Source organism: Adiantum capillus-veneris, chromosome 4 (genome assembly GCF_014529385.1).
Source record: "Adiantum capillus-veneris isolate H3 chromosome 4, ASM1452938v2, whole genome shotgun sequence".
Taxonomy (NCBI): Eukaryota; Viridiplantae; Streptophyta; class Polypodiopsida; order Polypodiales; family Pteridaceae; genus Adiantum; species Adiantum capillus-veneris.
Genome location: NC_140934.1, coordinates 156,092,472 through 156,116,093, shown reverse-complemented (window position 1 = coordinate 156,116,093; position 23,622 = coordinate 156,092,472). Strand labels below are relative to the sequence as shown.

General features: G+C 38.8%; 1 pseudogene; it reads left to right on the top strand.

The window, feature by feature from the left end:
- The first annotated feature begins 15,059 nt into the window (after positions 1-15,059).
- Positions 15,060-16,489, top strand: LOC147460195 (uncharacterized; annotated as a pseudogene).
- Positions 16,490-23,622: the final 7,133 nt, after the last annotated feature.

Genomic DNA, 23,622 nt, shown 5'->3' with positions numbered 1-23,622 from the left:
TGCACGTGCATAAGACAATGAGCTTCCACTCAAGAGCTCCTTCTAGAGAGGTTGAGCTTGGCTTCTCAAGCTATAGCATAGTGCTCTTGCTTATGGCTCTCCCCTTTTGTGCTAGCTACACCCTCCTTTTATAGCAATTTTGAAGGCTAGGGTTACTCCTCTAACCATGGTTGGGTTAGATTTTCAGCAATTTATCTAATTTCTTTTGCTTGGAATTATCAAGAAGTTGGTGGGGAAAGAGAGAGGAGAGAAATGGAGGTGATAGGACTTTTCATAGTGGGTTAGTGTTAGTAGAGTTAGTATTAATTTACAAATGGAATTGGATATTTACAATGGGAGTATCCATGTAGGATACAAATAAGGAAGAAAAACTCTTAAGAGATAAGAAAAGGTGGATTTCTTACAAGGTTGATGCTCCAAGTGTCTTGAGTAGGGCCAATTTTGACGCTTGTTGACGGCCACTAGCTTTGACGGTACATTTTTTCTCCACTCTTGACCTTCCTTGAGAGACAAGGTAATTGAAGCTGAGTAATCAACCACCATGATGCTGTCTTTAAAGAGAAGAGGCTGAATTTTGTGGTTTTTTTTATAGATATGGGTAATTTGGAGGAGGAAAAATGAGACTAGGTGGTCAATTTTGGAATGGAATTGTGTGTGGGAGGTATGAGTTCACCATGGTTTCTCTTATTCTTCAAGGTTGAGGAGAAGGTGAGTAGTGTGCAGAGAGGAGTGGTGAGAGAGATGGGGATGATGAGTGGAGAAGTGTGTGTGAAAGAGGAAAATGATAAAGTGGAAGAGAGAGTGTGGCTGCATAGCATGGGAAAACTGGGGTCCACTAAAAAAATCATAGCTCACAGCTCGTAGCTCAAAAAAATATGAAAAATTTTGAGGCAAAAGTTCAGCCCACGAGCTACAACTTTTGTTTGTATCACCTTTTCAAATTTGGAGAGCAAGTGAACTTTAAAAATTCAGCAAAACCGACCGTTTTTTTCCACTGCAAGGTCCTTGTGGGGTCCTTCTTTGGATGATTCTTTTGAATACCTCCAAGAGTGAGCCCTCCATAGTGCATGTATGCATGCCACCTACCCTTGACCTTATTTGGTAGGTCTATAATTGAAGATATTGTTGAGATTAGGATATAAGTGAATAGTACAACTAAGAAAATCAAATATTGAGGGGTCTAAAAAATATGTACATGTCAAATATAAATAATATAAGTGGAAAAAATATAAAGGGGTCAAAAGAAATCTCTCTCATTATGAGGCTACCATAAAAAGATAAATATTTTTGGTGTTCTAATTTTTTAGAAAAAAACAAAATAGATGGAGGAAGGGAAAAATCAAAATAGTGAAAAAATATACACATAAATAAAACTAGTTTTTTTGGATTTTTGTTGGGGTGGAGTTACACCAAATATAAGAGAAGCTTACATGAAAATATTTCTATATGGAATAAAGAGTATGAAAAATGGTAAGAAAAAATTGTGGTAATGGTGAGGCAATGTACAGAGCATAAATAACACACACCTAGGTAGAAATATTTAAATAAATACCAAAATAATTATGAAAAAAATCTTTTATTTAGGCCCTATATATAAAGAAATATTTACATACGCATAGGCCATAATATACTTATTTTTTTTATTTTTTATTTTTTTGGCTCAACTAGCCCAATGACTAGCTAATTGAGGGTTTTTTAAGAAGATATGGGAAAAGTCCCGTGACTCACGCACGCCTATGTACAGTGAAATGGTAGGGATGGCCACAGTGTTTGGGTGATTTTGCTAGGGTGAGGTAACTCACTGTGGTAATTACAAAGAGCCGAAAAACGGCTATCAATAGATAATAATGCAAATCAAATTCCACATAAGTCAAGGACAACCATGCATGGTACTCGGGAAACTCAATGTGTTCTACCAACGATGTACAAACAAGTGGACATTTTGCGGGAAGTAAACGACACACTTGTCACAATGGAATACAAAACGTTGTCACAGCCAACATTCTCAAGGTTGTGGAACACAGTCTTCAAGACAGTCACTTTATCAAAATCAAGCACATTCCCTGAATGTGACATTTGTATATCAATAAAGGTCAAGGTGGAGTCTACCAAAAATCAGGTGGAGCGTGCTAGATACATGGCACAGAGGAGAGCACACATGTTGCAACAAATGAGCAGTAGAAATCTGTGCTATGCTTAAAGGATCTCTTCAGAAATGAATCCAGCCAAGTTCTTGTGCATTATACATGACAAGATGGACCAGAGTACGACTGCTATACAACAAATTAAACCAGTTCCAAAATCTCTCAATGGAGTTGAGAGGCTTCTAGTATCCTTGACAGGAATGCTCACTCATGGACATGTACAAACAACTTATGGTCACTTTGCATTGGAATTATGGCCGATTGATCCCAACTTCACAATTGCATCTCTCTCAAAATGTCTAAGAAACTTAGAAAGAAGAGATAAACATATGTTTGGTGACTTGAGCTTAGAAAACGCAAGTGTAGAACCATGAACAAATCTTTTTGATTGTGTTTTGTCTACCTCTTCTCTCTATCACCATATGAAAGTGCTTAAGGAGAAAAACCAGTACTGCAAGGAACAAAGTGCTCAGAATGAAGAGGCAGAGACTGATCTAATCACAAATGTGAATGTGGACACTGAGAATTTTTCTTCTAGACAAGAAAACGATTATCCAAGGATGCAATCAATCTTTGCTACTAATGCACATGTACATGAGGATGGCAATGTATTTGGGTTCAAGAGGTTGCCAAGAACATTGTTGTTGCAACTTGACAATTGTGGTTTAGAAAATAAGAATCGATATGTGTTTGCATACCTATCATTTTTGGTTGCACGAGGAGTATTTGACACAATGCATCTTGGATTTCTTATGGTTGGTCACACTCATGAAGACATTAATGCATTTTTCAGTCGCTTTTTTGAGAAGCTTAGAAAACAAGCCATTTTTACATTTCCACATTTGATGAAGATATTCAATGAGCGTGTTAGCATGCATCCATCACCTTTTCTCCTACAAAAGGTGGCAGACTTTAAAGGATTTGTAAAGGGGTTCTTACATGATGGAGCAGATAGCTTAGTGGGTCATTCAAATCCATTTCAATTCAGGTTCTATATGAGTGATGGAATACCTTTGATGTAGTACAAAGTACACCCTAAAAATGTGGATTGGTTACCCGAAAATGGTATAGAGTTATGGAAGAGAAATGACCAAGGAGGAGCCAAGATTCCTGAAGGTGTTCCAAAAGTATTACCACCATTTGAGTATGTTAAAGATAGTGATAAAGTTACGGAAGGACTAAAGAAGTATGTTAGTTGGTGGAAAGATCACTTGCAAGAGAAAGGAGAGGAAAGTGAGTATGCTAGGTGGATCAACCTAGTTCTTATGTACTGGGAGAATCTATGCAAGCTATGCAAAACCCTGGACAAAGTGAAAACACTTTATTTGATGACTTCTAGCCAAGGAGTATATGTGAACAAGATCATCCTCTTGAAGTTCCATTGGAAGATGGTCTAGATGAAGTACTTGACATAGTCGAGGGCCACTATTGTGGTCCAATGTGCAAAAAACCTGCTGAGGAGCTCAACCCAACTCTTGATGTGGTAAAGGGAGAATTTGTACTTGTGAAACCTTGTGATGAAAATCACCCAATTTGGTTAGGAGTGGCAACAACAGATATTGATCAGAACAATGACTCGACAACCTATCTTCAAGTGAAGATACAATACTGGGCACCAATTTCAAAGAAGAAGAATGCAAGTGATGTGGAGGTTTACAAGGATTGTTGGAACAAGTATTGGAGAGAGAACATCAATGATCTTCAATGCTGGGAAGACACTAGCTACATCATTTGGGCATGGAAGCCCAAGGGTGGACAAATTCCTGAAAAAATCAAGATTCCAAAGGCAATAATCCTCAAGGCCAAAGAGATTCAGTTGAAACTTGATGAACATGATGCACCATCAACCGTCAATGCAAATGAGGAGGAATGATTGCTTAGCATTGGCCTTTCACCTTTGTAATCTTCTAGCAATGATTCAAATTAGTCCACCCATAGCTAGGGTCATTATCAACATTGATATTGGCATCCCACCTTTGTAATCTTCAAGAAATCTTATTCAATATGAATGGTGTTTTTTTTCACTTTAGTCACTCAAGTTTTTCTTGCAACTTACATTTTAATTGTTTTATCAAATGAAGAATGTGTGGGAAGAAAATTTTGTTTTGGGTGCACGAGCATGTGTGTGTGTGTGTTTGTAGACTATCATGTGCAAAAACACTCTAGTGTATAGTATGGTTGTTGAAAATGGACCATATTAAATCTTGCAGACTCATAAGCATCCACTAAACATTGTATCATGGTTTTCATATTTGCAACAACCTAGTACAATACAAGTTTACCTCAAGTCCATGAGACACAAAGAATCATCCCAAATTTATGAAATTTTCCCTATTTTTCTAAATATGTGTTCCCTTTAAAGCTATTCTTAGCTTGCCTTAAGCTCCATGGCTCAATACTTGAATACTGGTTCTAGTCATACTCGCACCAACGCTAGAACTGGTCCAATTGGCTCTGATAATATTGGTGCTGACTCTGGAGCTTTTGCAAACTGGCGCTGACACTGGTCAACACTGGTGCATCTGGCCCTGGAATGATCGCACTGCAGATTCTTGAGACTCTGATGCTCAAGACACTCTAATACTAAACACTTGAAACACTAGTCACAGGAACAAGAAATGCTGGCTCCCGATAATATTGGTGCTGGATTCTGGACACTAGTGCAACGCTGGAATGACCACACTGCTGACTCTTGAGACTTTGATGCTCAAAACACTCAAATACTGAACACTGGAAACAAGAACTGGAAATGTTGGCTCCCGATAATAGTGGTGCTGGATTCTGGACACTGATGCAGCTAGTGCTGACACTGGTCACTGGTGCAGCTAGCGCTAGAATGACCGCACCGCTGACTCTCAAGACTCTTGATGCTCAAGAAACTCTAATATTGAACACTAAAAACACTTGTCATGGGAACTGGGAATGCTGGCTCTCGATAATACTGGTGCTGGATTTTGGACACAATGCAAATGGCGCTGGAATGACCGCACCGTTAACTCTTGAGACTCTGATGCTCAAGACACTCTCATACTGAACACTGGAAACATTGGTCACGGGAATTGGAAATGCTGGCTCCCAATAATACTGGTGCTGGATACTGGACACTCGTGCAGCTGGCACTGACACTGACACTGACACTGATCACTGGTATTACTGGCTCTCAAAAGCCGCATCTGGCATGGATTAATCGTACAAATAGCTTGTTAACAAGCCGTGAACACTGATAAAGAATAAGATAAGCTTCAAATAAGCTTGACGTGCATCTTTTTGGTATCTTTTTTAGCATGGTAGCAGAGCTGGACGACAACATTTCTCCAAGGAATACTCCTGTTCTCTTTAATTGAAAGAAGGATGGTACTCTACGTCTTTGTATTGATTATTGTGGTAACAGTCAAGAATAAGTACACAATACCAAGGATTGATGAATTTCTTGATCGATTACATGGAGCTTCTATCTTCACAAAATTTGATCTTAAGTCAGGGTATTACCAAATCCGAATCAAGGAGGAGGACATACCAAAGACAAGATTTAATACTCGTTTTGGACATTACGAATTTACAGTTATGCCTTTTGGAGTTACATATGCTCCTGCAACTTTTAATCATATCATGACCAACGTTGAGAGCATCTTGATATTTTGTTCTTGTCTTCTTTGATGATATCTTGGTTTACTCAAGAAATAGAGAATACCACAAACAACATGTGCGGCGAGTACTTGAACTTCTTTATCGAAATCAACTTTATGGTAAACGTAAAAAATGCACCTTTTTCATTGACAAGGTGAAATATTTGGGATTTATGGTATCCAAGGATGGTGTTTCTACTGATCCAAGTAAGATCAAATCTATTATAGCTTGGCCTACACCAAAATCAGTAAGAAAAGTACGTAGCTTTCTTGGTTTGACAAGATGGTATCATACATTTATTCAAGGCTATGCTAAGATTGTATCTCCATTGATCAATACAATTAAGAAGGCTAAAGTGTTTACTTGGAATGAATGTGCTAAAGCTAGTTTTGAGAAACTTAAAGAAGCTTTGGTGAATGGTCCAATACTACAGCTTCTAGACTTCTCAAATACACTCATTGATGCAAGTGGATAAACAATCGGTGGAGTTCTTTCTCAAGAAGGAAGACCAATAGCTTAAGAATCTCGTAAGTTACGTACATATGAGTTGAATTATCCTACACATGACTTAGAATTATTGGCCGTTGTGGATGCTCTTAAAGTATAGCGACATTATCTTCTTGAAGGAGATTTGAACTACATACCAACCATAAAAGCGTGAAGCATTAGGAAAAATTTGGACTCACAAAGGGGCCCTTTAAGGAGTTTGACTTTACCTCTCTCTACCAAAACGTGCGCATGGATAATTTTTTGCAAATAAACTCCAAAGTTGGTGGAGGTTTGACAGTTAGAATGTCCTCTTCAAGATCTATCTACTGATATATAGCACTCCATGAGATTCATCATATTTTCGAAGATTATTTTTTTGATTGAATAGTTCACTGTGGGCCACCAATAGCTTGATTGTAACACCTTAAAATCCAAAGTTATGATCAATCACTGTGGGCACCCATGTGTGAATGAGTCAGACTTTGGAGGCCCAATTAGTCCGGTACCTCATAACACTCAATCTCGATATATTATTGTTGCCACTAACTATGTGACAAAGAGGGCAAAAGCCAAGGTGACATGCAAGGCTAATGCAAGGTCAACTGCTAAGTTTCTCTTTGAGAACATTATTACACAATTTGGTTTTCCCCTTGAGATTGTGAGTGACAATGGTACTCATTTTATAAATGGAGAGATAAAGGAACTCACAACAAAATTCATGATAGCCATAAGTCTACACCTTATTATCCACAAGCAAATGACCAAGCTGAGAGCACTAAAAAAACTTTAATTTCTATCTTGACCAAAACAGTGAAAGCTCATCACACAGACTGGGATTTGAAGCTGACATTAGCTCTATGGGCTTATCGTACTGCTTACAAAGTGGATATTAATTGTACACCATTCAAGATGTATATGGCCAAGAAGTAGTTATTCCATGGGAGTTTGTAATTTGTAGTCTGCGAGTAGCTTCACAAGAAGGTTGGGATGGTAACACTTTAGTTGAGCGTTAATATATCCTTGAGAGGTTAGATGAAGAAAGACAATTGGTTGTGCAAAATTCACTTGTGGAGAAAGATAGGAGAAAGAAATGGTTTGACCGTCATTTAAAAAACAAGGATATCAAGGTTGGGGATAAAGTTCTTATGTATGGAGTGCATAACAAGAAGAAAAAGTTGAAATATGTGGGAAAAGGACCATATAGAGTATGTGAAATCACCCCACAAGGTACCATTTGTGTGGAAACTCTTGATGGAGTTGAAACCATTGGATTTGTCAATGGGAGAAAATTTAAAAGATACTATGATCCTTTAGGCCAAGAGGAGCTACATGCCATCCATAAAAAAAGGCAGCCAAGGTACAAGAAGAATTGAAAAAGATACAAGCTCAAGCTGAGGCTAAGGAGCGACAACAACGTATTAGACGCCAACAATGCATGGTCCACGTCAGTTAGTCCTTGCAAATGGTGTTTGAAAAATGGGGCATTGATGCTATGGGTCCATTTCCTAGGACAAAAAATGGAAAATTGTATATCTTGGTGGCCATAGACTACATGACTAGGTGGGTGGAAGCTCAAAGTGTGGCAAGAGTCATTGCTAGGACAACTAGCAAGTTTGTGTACACTCACATTTGTTACAGATTTGGCACACATTTGGCGATTGTCTCTGATAATGGTCCAGGATTTAGGAAGGGATTGCTCACAGAAGTTTGTGATGAGCTTCACATTCTACATCGGCATAGCACATCGTACTATCCTCAGTCAAATGGTTTGGTAGAGAAGGCTAATGATATCATTGCAGGAATCATCCGAAAGATGGTAAAGAACAAGATAAATCTATGGGATGACTTCTTGGATGGAGCCTTGTGGGCCTATTGGACTACCTACAAGGAAGCAACAGAGTTCACACCCTTCCACCTAGGCTATGGTCAAGAAGCTTTGCAACCCATCGAGCTCAACATTCCAACGATATGACTTCATGGAAAGGTGGCACAATGAGAAGAAGCAGCATGGGAAGATTTTCTTCTCACCCTAGCAGAACTAGAATGGAAACAGGAGGCGGCTTATGAGTGCTATAAAAGAAAGGCTACGCAAATAAAGGACAAGCTCCACAAAAAGGTGAAAGACAAAGGGATCAAGGAAGGAGATTTGGTGCTTAGGTACGATAATCGGCTTGACAATCGCTTTGATGTGAAGTTCAATACTAGATGGCAGGGTCCCTACATTGTAAAGAAGGCCTACTACTCACACTACTATCAACTCATGGATTTGGATGGCAAGGAGCACCCTAAGAAGGTGAATGGGTATCGACTAAAGCCCTACTTGAGTCGCGTTCTACCAGAGGATCTACAAGAGCATCGAACTACTACAATACCATGTAAGTCTTTGAGCTTGGCACTAAAAGATGAAGATTCGATTGAGGCACCAAATATCACAAAGGATGAAAAAACACTCTCATTGGAAGATATGTCTTTTGATGGTACATGAATATACCATCATCTAGGGAGGGGCTAAATGATAGCCGTTTTTTTGGCTCTCATAAAATCTTTTAAGAAGCCACTTCACCCCACAAAAACACCCTAGCACAATGACTAGGCTTGCTTTTTCATTGTAAATAGCGTGTGTGCGATTAGGGCATTTATCACATTTTTTTATTAAATCATTGAGCGAGTAGGGGTACCCAATTGTAAAAATTGGAAAAAGCAAGGGAATCTATGTTGATACGATTAGAAGTCGTGCGAGGCGGCCTAGGGTGAGGGTAAAGGGAGGTAGGTGATGCAGAGGGAGGCAAGACGAGGCACGCTACATGGGGCACGAGGCTCTGGATGACATGCAAGCACCAAGCGCAGGGGAGCTAGCTGTTGCTGCTACAAGTGTATATCTGCGAGTCATTAGGCTAGGAGACAAAAAAATGAATATTACGGTCCTCTTTACATCTAAATACTATCCATCAAATAAAGGGCCTAAGTATAAAGGTTTTTTCAATTTTTTTGTATTTATGTAAATATATATTCCTAGGTGTGCATTATCAGGCCTAAGTATGCTAGCTTCCATTGCATGTCATTCCTTATACATGTTTTACTATCATTCTATCCCTTAAGCTCTACTCCAACAAGCCTTGAAAAAACTTTGTGTGACTTCACCGGAAAAATTCACTAATCACCTTATCGGCTCCGTCATACTTTTCCATTCCGCCCAGATAAGTATTCACAAGTACATAGGTTTCATCTTCAAATAAATTTCATAAATCACTCAAACTAGAGAATAATTGAGGGTCTCTTCCCTCATGATTTTCCTCCTTTTATTTTTTTCACATATATATTTCTAGTTGCCACCATGCATCCCATGTGTCCATTTCTTCATAAGATCCATGACTAGCTAACCTATCTTCTTGACCCACAATAAATATCATATTTGATACTTATCCTATAACATACATGTGTGCAAGCTCCTTGGAAAAATTAGGTCATAGTTGATGTATGGGGGGCTCACTTGGAAGCTACAAAGGAAAAAGAATCAAATAGTGTCCCACCTCAAGCCTTATGAGGTGCTGCAAGGATAGCTTTTTGCTCGAATTTTGGCACCCTCTTCTGCTCCAAATTTGAAAAGATGTCCAAAAAAGAAAATGTAGCTCGTAAGTTGAAGTATTTTTTATAATTTTTTCAGAAATTTTGGAGTCAAGGGCGATTTTACATAAATTTTATGGGCCGACTTCAAAGCTGCCACCTCATTCTCTCACCCTTCCACACACCTACTCACTCATACACACTCCTCCCTCTCCTTCCCACACCCAAACCTGCACATTCCATGACTCTTATCACCTTCTTCACCATCCTCATTCCCTCTCTTCACCATAGCTTCCATGATACACACATATATCTCTACACATACTCCCATATTCACATTCCCTCTTTATCATGAAAATTACAAAAAAATCGCAAATTGGATATGATTTATCTCGTCATTTTTGTAAGTGACTTTCTTTTCCTCTCAGCAACACCATTTTTTTGAGGTGTATAAGGCACTGTACATTAATGTTTTATCCCACGACTAGCTAGAAATGCATTAAATTCATGAGATATATATTCTACCCATAGTACATTTCGAAACATTTTCAGCCATAGCCAGTGACGGGAGCAAAGCGAACCCCGAACCCCAACGGCCTCTAAAACACCGGGGACCGAATGGCGCGCCTCGAGCGTGTCATGGTAAAGCAAACAGGGGGCACCACCTAGCTTCAGCGGCTAGGACGCAAACAACACACCACCATAACAAAGTTTTCATCCAAGAGAGATGGATGCTTGGGAGTAATGATGAAAAGGAAAGGGAATGAGATCAAGTGAGAGAGAGAGAGAGAGAGAGTGAGGGAGGGGGTATAGCGGCTTAGTACTTAGGCATCACAAAAGGATGGCGAATCCGCACACCCTTCACATATACACAAGCTCACTCCAAAACACAAGACTAGGTGGCGATTCCGCACACCTCACATGGGCAAAACATTGCAAGAAAACATACTCACAAAACCTCAAGCTTTATTTAGAGAATTAGGCGATGAAATGGGGAGCATAGGGTAGGGGAATGAGAAGGGAGAGAGTGGTAGAGCACATGGCGGATAGGTGGGAGTTGATGGTGAAGACTCGCACGAGGATTATGGCCATCATCCTTCATTTAGTTGCCCTTCATCTTCCATAGCCAAGGGTGTAGAGGTCATGCTCAAGACAAGCATGGTGATGGTGATGGTGTGGGTGTGTGTGTGTGCACTAGGCACACACAGTGCATAGTGTGTTCTTTGGTGATGTTGTGTGTTTTTGTGTGATGGTGACCCCTCTTTATATAGGGGAGGAGGGGGGGGGAGAAATTCTAGAATTTAGAAATGAAGAAATCATTATCTACATAGGCCATGTGACTGTGGGCCCCACTTGTCTGGCTGTGTGTATATGTGCCAAAACAGCAGTCTCATGAGAGAGAGACTAAGAGAGAGAGATGGGTTGATGAAAAAAAGTGAGAGGTGACATGGAGAATAAAGTAATTACAAGAGGGTAGAGAGAGGAGTGTGTTCAGAGGTGAATCTGTGTGCAGATGTGTGTGAGCACAAGAAAAATCAGGTAACCACCGGGTGGGGATGGGTCTGTGGGCACCTTTTTTAGTGAAACTGAGTGTGTGTGAGTGTGGGGGAGGTTATTTAGCTACAAGAAAAGAGACATGGCGCCCTTTAGAGAGAGGGGGGGGTATTTGGGTCATGGGATATGATAGGAGAGAGAAAGGGGGGGTGGGGTATACTATTTTGGAAGATAGGGTAAGTTGCATGTGAGTTAGGGTGCATTATTGGTGAGTTATAATGCATTATTGGTGAGAGGTGGGGTAGCTTGAGGGTAGAGAGAAAGGAGAAAGGACAAGGGGAAGAGAGAGGGGGTTGACCTTTTGAGTGGAGGAGAGGAAAAGGGACACACGGCGGGGCAACAATGAAGAAAAAGGAGGCAAGGTGGGGATGGGCTGCCCCGCAGGCATGAGGTGGCCTATTTTACCTTTCTCATATATTTACATAATCATAATTTATTTTTTCCTTACTTTTTTCCAATGTCTTTTATCACTCCCTCCCTAAGAGGGGTTTTCATGGGGTGGGGATGAGAGAAGAGGGGTATGGGAGCTTGGCTTGTGAAAAGCCCCCATCACCAGAAATTGTTTGAAGCACATAAACAATTTGGACTTTGCTTTAAGTAAAAATACCCATGCATGCTTGGAATTAAAATCAATGAAAGTCATGAAGTAAAGGTGATTTCCCAAAGACAGAGTTTGCATGGGCCCACAACCATCACTATGCGCAAGCTGTAACCTACATGTGGCCCTAACTGAACCATCCTTTGGAAACTTTGAATGATGCATCTTACCCAAAATACATCCTTCACAAACATGTTTGACAGGAATGGTGGGTGGGGTACACACAAGGAGGAGAGAGAGAGAGAGAGAGAGAGAGAGAGAGAGAGAGAGAGAGAGAGAGAGAGAGAGAGAGAGAGAGAGAGAGAGAGAGAGAGAGAGAGAGAGATAATTTTGGGCCCTATGGGCCATGGCGCGCTGCCAAAAAAATAGAGAGAGGGAGAGCCAGTTTCGGTGCAAGAGGAGAGAGATAGATAGATAGATAGATAGATAGATAGAGAGAGAGAGAGAGAGAGAGAGAGAGAGAGAGAGAGAGAGAGAGAGAGAGAGAGAGAGAGAGAGAGAGAGAGAGAGAGAGAGAGAGAGAGAGAGAGAGAGAGAGAGAATTTTGGGCCCTATGGGCCATGGCGCGCTGTTAAAAAAACAGAGAGAGGGAGAGCCAGTTTCGGTGCAAGAGGAGAGAGATAGATAGATAGATAGAGAGAGAGAGAGAGAGAGAGAGAGAGAGAGAGAGAGAGAGAGAGAGAGAGAGAGAGAGAGAGAGAGAGAGAGAGAGAGAGAGAGAGAGAGAGAGAGAGAGAGAGAGAGATGTAATCCGAAATGAGGAAATAATGCAAGCCACTAAAGCTCGTTTTTTATGCAGGCAACATGCTTTGAAAGATTGTAATGACATGTCTAAAATATTCTTTCAGAAACTTAAAAGTAAGCGCATAAGGGAATGTATGGCAGTGGTGCATACTGACAGTGGACAAAAAATGGAGCAAAGTAAGGATATTATGGAGCATGCTGTAGTCTATTTCATGAAAATTCTTCACCAGGATGCAGATAATACTGAGGCCAGAATGAAAGCAACTAGTGACGTTATTGACACGGTGGACTCATGCATTGAGCAGACACTACAAGAGGCTCTTCATATTAGCGACGCTCATAGCGACGCCGGCAGGGGTAAAAAAATAACCGAGCGCGCCCAAAAACTCAGATCTCAGATCTGAGTTTTTCGGCGCCCTCAAGCAAGGAGCAGGTAACGCTCTCCCTCTCTCTCTCTCTCTTTTTCTTCTGCACACACACACACACACACGAGGAGAGGAAGGAGAGCCAGGTATGCTCCTTCCCTCTCCTCATTCTCATGTTCCCTTCCCCTCTTTCTCTCTCCCTCTCTCTCTCTCTCACACACACACATACACACACACACATAGTGTTTTTGAGAGAGAGAGAGAGAGAGAGAGAGAGAGAGAGAGAGAGAGAGAGAGAGAGTACAAACAAAAACAAAAACGCACACACACATACATAAACAAAGAATGCACACACACATTGAGAGAGAAAAAGAGAGAGAGAGCATGCATAAACAAAAAACGCACGCATTGAGAGAGGAAAAGAGAGAGAGAACATGCATAAATAAAAAACGCACACATTGAGAGAGAAAAAGAGAGAGAAAACATGCATACGATCCAAAAAAACGCACACACATTGAGAGAGAAACTAATTTAACGTCGTAGGAAACTAATTAAAATTAAAAGACCTAAAGATCTAACCGACGAAGAGTTGAACTCAAGACCTATTATTCAAGAGGGAAATGGCATAATCAATCTATCATAATTGGCATGGGTGATAGAAAGGTTATACCATTTATCTCTTTTTATTGGCACACACATCCACACACGCGCACACACACAAGAAGAAGAGAGTTATAACGTCGTAGGAAACTATCTTAAAAGACGTTAAAGATTAGGTTATATATAGACTTACATTAAATTAGATTTAGGTTTATTTTTAACTAGATTTACGTTTATTTAAGCTAGATTTAGATTTACGTTATATTAGATTAGATTTAGGTCTCCATAGACTGCGCTGCCTGCATGAAGCGGGTGAAGAAAGCCCTCAATGGAATATAGGGTATTGCTGCCTTCACTCATGGTGGGCTCCGTCGATCATGCAGAGAGACTGGAGCAACAACTTACTGAGGGAGAACTAAAATTTGCTCTATCCAAACTACCTAATGATAAAACCCCAAGCATCTGTGGGCTCTCTAAGGAGTTCTTGATAGAATATTGGGATCAACTTAAGAGCATTATTGTGCCCATGCTCAATGCCTCGTGGATTTCTCAATGCTTGGATCCATGCCTCAAACAGGGTATTATCAAATTGTTGCCCAAAACGTTATTCCCAAAGACTATGGGCGATTGGAGGCCTATTACCATGATGGGAATCATATACAAACTGTTGGCCAAGGCCATTTCCTTGAGGCTTACACCCTTCTTCCAAAAGCATATACACAAGGCTCAATGTGGGTTTATAGTAGGACGATCTATCTACCACAACATTCTCACTGTGAATTTGGGCATTGAACATGCAATCAGAAGTGGGCAAGATGTAGTGTTATTTCATATTGATTTTGCCAAGGCTTTTGACACAGTGCTCTGGGATTTTGTGAAGATGGGCTTAAAAAACTAGGATTTGGTCCTTGAATGTGTGCATGTATCTACTTGTTAGGACAAGATGCATGGTCCATAATTCTTATTAATCGTATCCTCTCAGACAAAGTACCTATCTCAAGGTCCGTCAAACAAGGGTGCCCCCTTAGCCCCCTACTGTTTGCTGTGATTACACACCCATTGTTCACATACGTGGATTCACTAGTACAACAAAATAAGATACAGGTCTTGCATTTGGGCAATGAGCAACTGGTTGGTCAGGGGTTTGCTGACGACACTATCTTGTTCTTGAAAGCCAATAATGGTAACATTGCTAGATGTATGGATTTTCTGTCTACCTTCTCCCTTGCAGCAGGGTTGCACATAAATCTCACAAAATCAACACTGATAGACGTTACTGCGAGAATTTTTCATGCGATTGTCTGGAATGGTAAGAGTCTATCAAAAGGACACATATTTCGACATCTAGGCTACCCAGTTGGAGTGGAAGTGTCCATGAAATCTCTTCGAGAATGGGTTCTTGAGAGAGTATTGACGAAGGTAGCCTCTTGGCACTGCGAAGAGTGGCAATTACATGTAAGACTACGGATTATCCAGGCTATCCTCTTGCCATGTATACTGTACTATATACCTCTCTTGGATTGGACAGAGAAATCCTTACAGCCTTTCAAATGTGCCCTAGCTTGATTCTTGTGGGGAAAGAAAAAAGCGTCTGCTGCTCCTATTGCCTGGGACCACCTCACCATGCCTATGAAGCATGGAGGATTTGGCATACTGAATCTTACAACACATGCGCATGCTAGGAGGGGGCCTCTCATGCAACATATGGTACAAAGAGATACCTACTGGTCCCTATGCTTATGGTACCTCATCGACTGCTCCATGGTATATTTTCATGGCACTTGGAATATTACATCATGGGATAAGATTTTTACTGCAACACCCATTAAAAATGGGTTCATTGTGTCACAAATGCTGATTACATCTGGGAAGATTATTGCCTCTAAACTCCAGTGGAATGGCCGCCAGCGATACACAGGGAATTCGTTAGGAGCTGAGAGTGTCTTTTGGAGCCATGTATTTCAAACACCACCAACAATGCTCATTGGGAAAAGAGCCCTTTCTATGTTCAAAAAATTCATAGTACAAATTAGCCAGATTATGGATTCTAGTCACATTCCAAAAGAGTTTCTTGTAGCAAGAAGGGAATTTAGACTCGGCAATGGGCTTAGGGAACCATTTATGCACATTTGTTCACCCCTTACCTCATATCGCTTTGGTCAATGCAGAGGATAGACACAAAGAGTGGCACCTACCCTCTTCACATGCAAGTTGGTGGTCATGCAAAACAGATAAGTTTTATGCTGCTCTCCATATTGAGGTTGATGTAGCCATTAGGTGCAATCAACAATGGTCTATGTCGCAAACTAATGACTAGTGGATTAAAGTACTTGCAAGCTTGTGGACACTTCAATCTCCATTTAAGCTTAAGGTATTTATGTGGAGGGTAGTGATGGGAGCTATCCCCTCATCCATGCTTATGCTCAAAAAGGGAGCTGGAACAGGAGCTTGCAGTGTATGTCATAGAAATGAAACAGTGAGACACATCTTTTGGGATTGCAGTCAAGTCAGGGAATGGTGGAAATGGTTCAAGTTTTGGTGGAATCAAGTTCACAAAGTTCACATGCATGTTTGGATTCTTCAAAACACAGGACTCAGCAATGCTTTTTTGCCTGCATTCTTTCCGGCTTTGGTATGTATGGTACATCTGGAACATGAGGAATATAAGTTTCTATGATCACGTATATGTATCGAGCACTAGGATTCCATCACAAGAAATCAAAAACAGGGTGCTCGAAGATGTCATGACCCTCGGAGATAAGGAACTTCAGCAGCGATGTATGCTCATATTGAGCAAACTGTAAACTGTAAACTAACATTGTAATATAAGAACCTTTCTTTCAAAGAGAGAGAGAGAGAGAGAGAGAGAGAGAGAGAGAGAGAGAGAGAGAGAGAGAGAGAGAGAGAGAGAGAGAGAGAGTCTAGAGAGCGTTTTTTTTGTCTTTTTGTGTAGATGTGTGTGTGTGGGTGAATGTGTTTGTGTTAGGTGGGTAGGTGTGAATGTGTGTGTGAGATTTTTTTATTTTTGTGTGTCGATATTTTTTAACGGTTTCTTTTTTTTTTGTTTATTTTTTTTCTTATTTCTTATTTCTTTTTTTCCTTTTTGTGTGTGTATATATATATATATATATATATATATATATTATTTTTGTTAAAAAATGTTTTTTTGGGAGAAAATTTTTTTGGGTGTTTTTTTAAATAAAACAAGAGAAAGAAAAAAATATAAAAGAAAATTGTGCAAAAATGAAAATAAAAACAAAAAAAGATGAAAATAGTCTGATAAAATTAGAAAAAATGAGCTAAAAATTTATGAAAAAGAGAAAAAAGGAGAGGGGTGTTGTGGGAGGTGGGTGTGTGTAGTTTATTTTAAAAAAAAACCACAAATAGAAATCAATGCCAAAAGTAGAAAAATTTGCACGATACTCCAAAATTATGCAAAAATTACCCAAATAATATAAAAAATAGTCAAAAAATTTAGAAACAATTTACAAAGTTGCAAAGCACGCATTGGATCAAAAATTTCTATCAATGTTTTTCATTTTATTATTTTTTGGATCAAAATTAATATTTTTGGTAATAAATTAACAAAAAATACTAAAAAATTACTGAATTTAGCAAAAAAAATTACCATTTTTATAAAATAATTATGCATCCAATTCAACTCAATTTATAGAGAACATATTTACATTATCCAATCAATCAATTATCAATATGCCACTAAAAAATTGAATTGTTTTTCTCGTTTTTTTTTTAATTTTGACCCAAAAATTAATCTAATTAGAGGCATAATTTAAAACAATTTGCACATTGGCACAACAATCACAACTAGATCAAAATTTTCAGCATCTCATTTTCACATTAATGCAATCATTCAAATAAATTGTGTAATTATGCAGAATTAACACACTTACAAGCTTACACACACATGATTTTAGAGCAATTTTGACAGCATGACGACGCAATTTACGATATCAAACCATTCACCATAATCTATTGACAACCATAGAAATCAAATCAGTTCAAATCAATCAATTGACATCAACATTGCCACAGAATTGCACCCAATTTTGTGCACTTTGCTACACATAGGCGCATACCAATACACACAAAATTGAACCAATTTTTTCTTAGCTAATTTTCAATTAGAAATTGCACCTAAATTAGGAACTAAGTGGGTTAGTGCACTCACATTTACATCAAGAATCGCATAAAATTGCAACTCCAAGTGACGACTCCACCGGTGTGTGTGTGTGTGCTTCCAAAACTGCTTTGACCTACACACACCAACACAAAATCTTGTGTAGCTTTCATTTCAACAAAATTAAATGCATAAGATTAATGAGCACACATCCAATTAAAAATTTATCAATGTGCAGCATTAAACACACATGCAATTAGTGATTAATTAGAGGGGATAGTTAGTGGAAAATCTCTTAATTAAACACTAGAATTCACTCAAATCTACACAAGATTTTTGCAATTTTTAAAAAAAGAGTGATTACCAAGCCTCTTATTAGGGATATGCACATGTAAAACACTCCAACTGTTAGCTAATTAGTAGCAAATTAGTGAGAAATTGGGGTTTTTTACACATAAACCTACTCCTAAACACTTAATTTTCTAAAAAAATCTCCTCTAGCTTAGGCTACCGTCCCTAGAAATGGTGCCAAATGTTGGCTCCCTTTGTAGCATAGCTCCAACGAATCAACAAAATTATCAATCCGCAAATGGTAGCAACCCGGCTAGGGCATGGAAACATCACACATGGGTGAGTGTGTAAGAGTAATGAGATAGAAATAAGTGGGGAAATCATGTGAGTCCATTTATATTAGAGAGAACAAAGAACTAATGAAAAGGATTAGTGTTGCTCACACACTAAACCCTATACAAATCATACAATGATCTTCATTGCATTCTCTAATAATCCTTGTAGGCACATTCTAGTCACGAGCTCACCCAAGCTCACGGGGTTACGATTAGGCCAATGTATGCACAAATCCTAATCTACACACTAATCTAATCATGCATACAATACCATAATCAAACACACAATAGGTAGTCTCATAAATTAGAGAGTGATTAGTTATTAATTGACACACGTCAATACACTAATACACAACATTAGTGAAAAGCAAGAGTACTCAACTTCAATGCATGCATTAATCAATTTGTGAAGAGAGTACATGTGGATTCACGCTTCCACCTCCATAGCCTCCTTCTCCTCTCTTTGCTAGGTTTTCTCTCAAAATGATATCTCCCTTTTTACATGACCTACAATTCACTTATATGCCTAGGATTTCAAAAACAAATGGCCGACCGCCCAAGGCACATAAAGTGAAATAATAGATACAATCTGGAACTTGTAAACTTGTAGCAAGGGCCCACCATAACTCATGCCACACAAGTGCTCCACTCTCCTTCATATTGCCTTATGGAATGGAACCTCCCACTATATACACCTTGGATCCCCTTCACAATGCTCCTAACCAAAACCTCTACAAATCTTTGGCTGCTCTTTGAACCTGGCGTATAGATATACATTAGGAACCTTGTACCTTCCTGCAGCTTATGTTTCTCAATCTTAACTTATCTCCTGTTGTTCACATTATATAATAGAATGTTTTTATTAAAAAAAAAACCCTTGGGATGAATCATGCCTATCCATGGCATCAAGCCGCATTCCTTCGCGACTTTTTGGTATCTAATCAAACCCCATGTGAGATGGGGTCCCTCACTGGGCACTTGGCATCTTATGGTAAAATCCACATAGGATACTCCCTCCCCCCCTTCCCCCCAAATGGGGCTCCGACCTCATTTTCCAGTGTCAATCTATGTGACACTGACTTTAATGCATTATTACCTGGCTGGTGGGTGTACATACTTAGCTAAAGCATCACGCCTCAGTCTCTACTCCTTAATTGTGATGTTGTCTCTGCTATTCCTACGCGGATTTTGTGTATAGTGCTCCACCCCTCTCCATTGGAGTTACCATCAAAATTGTCGCTTATAATCATAAGTCTCGGGATTCTGACATGTTCATGAGCAGATCAGGAGTGGATTCTCCTTTCTAGTGCTACTCAATACATCTACTGGTGGTGTATCACTATAGGGATCCACCTCTCTCCCACTGGAGTTACTATTAGCAGAAAGCTAACCAATGTAACCATTTGTGGGAATTTTATTGTAAAAAAACTTATTCTTTTGATAAATCAGGAATATTGTAACTCCTATTTTCCAAGTGGATATCGTAATCAATGAGCCAGAGCTATAAGCTTCTACATTGTATCAATTTATCCTTAGTTAGAGCTCCCAAATGATTAGTGTTTTACCAAAAAAACCTTGGCTAAGATATAAATGCCAATTTTTGTAAGTTATTATAAAGGTTTTGGATAAGAAATACACAGCGTGAGCTAATTCCTCTCACTTCTCTCCTTCTCTTGCTTCCTACTCCCTTATTGGTTGTCACATTGCAGTGCCATCTGTTGCAATGCAACCGCAGGTAAGAGCTCTATGCATTGACGTAAACATATCATGGTAAATTGTAGCTTGGCATCGCCAACCCGCTGCCTAATTTCATCATAAGTAGGACTTTAAGCTAGAAAATCACAATAGAAACATAGGCGGGGTATTGGAGCATCATTGCTAAGCATTTAGATGCATTCGGTGACAAAAATGACTGGGTCAAAATCTCACTGTTGTTAATAATTGTATTTTTTGTACTTAATCAAAAGTGAGATTTGAGACCATAAGCATGTGTGCTTTGGTCTTCTATAATTTTCCTAGAAGTTTCGTAACATTTGGATGTCATTTGATGCTATAACGGTCATGTTTTGTTTGCCGATTAGTGACTAGCTTTTGATGACTTTGGTCATTTGAGTGTAGCTTGTATTAGATGTGAGTTGTTTTTTGTTTTCCAAGATATTGAAACCCTCTTTTAGCCTCTATGCACTAGTCAGTTACCTTCATCCCATGGATTGACAATTATGTTCGTGGTTCTCGCTATGTCTGCAAATAAGATAAGAGTGAGGTTAGGAAACCCAGCCATAGTTGGTGCCGCTACCGAGTATGAATATACCTAAACTAGGGAAAACAAGAGCATCTAGTGTAGTTGTCCTTTAACTTCCTTTAGGATCACCTAGAGTAAAAATTTCTCTTTAAAATCACACAACTTAAGAGTGTCGTCTTTTGCTGTGTAGAGGTAGATTGGAAGTAGATTGTACTTGCTAAGTACCTTGTAGAATTGTAGGATTAGGTAAGGATCTTAAGAATGATTGATGGACAAGACAAGTCTTGAGATCAAGGCTCAGAAAACCATTAAAAAAAAACAAGTGTTTGTGGACACTTTCCACAACCCCATTCTTTATATATGAAGTTGCAAAATTTTAGATTTACGGCTTGAATCAGCACTAAAAGACTGTGAACCATTGATTCGGCTAGAGGTTATGCTCATAAAAGTTGTATGAACCAGTGGGTAAGCTTGAAGATACATTTGAGGTAAATTTTTAAGAGTTTTCAAAAACAAATTATTTATAATTTCTTGAGAATTTAGGCCAAATTAAGTTTTGACTTGACTTAGAGGCTTAAAACATGTCACAAAAAGACTGACCATTGAAAAATTTACAAAAAGTGTTCAGGACAAAAGTAAATAATCGTGATTATTTACTTTCAGTTCAAAATTGACCAAGGTTGATAGCAAAGACTCTATGCATAATTACAAACATCTTTAGTGAAGGCTCATAGAATTTGGATCACAAAACAGATCCAAAACTTGATAAAAATAAAGATCTGTATTGACTTTTGAGAATTTGAGTTTGATAAATCTTGATCAAATTTGGTGAAACTTGTCCAAGAGGTTTAGTTTGAAGTGTTTAGCATGTGTGTATGCTCAAATGATCAAAATTATGCTAAAATTTACCAGAAGTAAACAATCACAATTGTTTGCTTTTGTCAAATTTTCAAACTTTTTTGGTCAACCATGCATACCACAAGTTCTATCATGTTGTATTGAGCACACACATCAAATTTGGTGAAATTTGGATCTATAATGTGAAAATTGTGGCCAGATTTGTAAAGTCAGTCTTTGCAGACACAAAACTGTTGACAATTTGAGCAGAGTTTATCCAAACTTGGTGAAACTTGGTTAGGGAGCTTAAGTTGAGTTGTTTTACTAGTTTGTATTAACAATTTGACAAAAGTTGCAAAAAATCCCAGAAGTAAATAATCGTGATTATTTATATCTGCTCCAGAATTGAGAATTTTTTCACAACTGAGTATATTACAAGGTCAAGCATATCTAGTAGACTCCACATATCAAATTTGGTGAAATTTGGATCACAAAAATGAGACTTAAGCCATATTCTTGAAAACTGAGTCTACAGACACTAAACAATTGATAACTTGGGCAAATCTTGTTCAAATTCAGTGAAACTTGTCCAGAGACTACCACAAGGTGTCTATATGGAAAAACAATTATAAAAAGTGAGAAAATTTGAGAAAAGTAAATAATCAGATTATTTATTTTTGAGTCCCAGAGACAAGATTTTGGACTTTCAAGCTTGTACATGTTAGAACAACATAATACAAGGCCACTGGTCAAGGTTGGGTTCCATCCACTACAAGAGCTCGCTTAAATTACAATGTCAAATTACTGGTGTCAATGGCGGGCATCAATATATGTGTAGGTAAAGTTGGAGGGACATCAAGGTTTTAAAAATTTTAATTTTTTAATTTTCGGTGCTCATATTGGCGTCTGTACCGACACTTATATTGAGGACTGTACTGGTGCATATATCGATGCTCATACTACTGTCTATACCGACACTTGTACCAGTGGACCCTACAAAAAACAAAACCGTGGGTCTCTCTCTACGCATTTTCCTCATTTTTTTGCCGGTTCTCTTGCCTTCCTCTTCCTCACCTAGTGCAGATCTACTGGTGAACGACTTGTCGGAGGTGGGATTCTTGCTCATGGACTACTCCTCGACATCAAGGTGAGATTATTTTTGAGCTTGCTTGTAGGCTTGTGAATTTAGTGTATGTTTAACATACCGTGTGTGTGTGTGCATTTTTGCAGGTTTGAAGATGTTTTTAAGACTCTTTCTTGCTCAAATAGGCCGCATGTGAGTGTCTTCAAGTTTTATGCAATTTTACTTTAAAATTATATTGTATTAACAAAACAAAACTTCATGCGTGAAGCTTTCAATGCTTTAAATTTTTATGCAATTTTATTTTGAAATTATGCTTTGGGGAATGTCATTCTTGCTACCATCTCATCATCATCATGCGATTGAGGTTTAGGTTATAGGCTTAAGTTAGGTTTAGGTTTAGGTTATCGGCTAGTTTAGGTTAGGTTATAGGTTAGGTTAGGTTTAAGTTAGAGGTTAGGTTAGGTTAGAGCTAGCGGCAAATAGTAGAAAAAATGCAAACGAACTTCAAAAATGACTCTTGTACTTCAAAAAACGCAAACAGACTTTGATTAGGTTAGGTTATAGGCTAGGTTTAGATTATAGGTTAGATTAGAGCTAGCAACAAATAATAGAAAAAATGCAAACGGACTTCGGTTAGTATAGGTTATAGGACTGTTAGGTTATAGGTTAGGTTTAGGTTATAGGCTATGTTAGTTTATAGATTGAGTTAGGTTATAGGTTAGGTTTAGGTTAGAGGTTAGGTTAGGTTAGGTTAGAGATAGTGGCAAATATTAATAAAAATGCAAATGAACTTCAAAAATGACTCGTGTACTTCAAAAGACGCGAACTGACTTGGGTTTAGGCTAGATTATAGGCTAGGTTTAGGTTACAAGTTAGGTTAGGTTAGGTTAGGTTTAGGTTATAGGTTATAGGTTATAGGTTACGTTAAGTTATATGCTATAGGTTATAGATTAGGTTAGGTTTAGGTTATAGCTTATAAGTTAGGTTAGGTTAGGTTTAGGTTAGGTTAT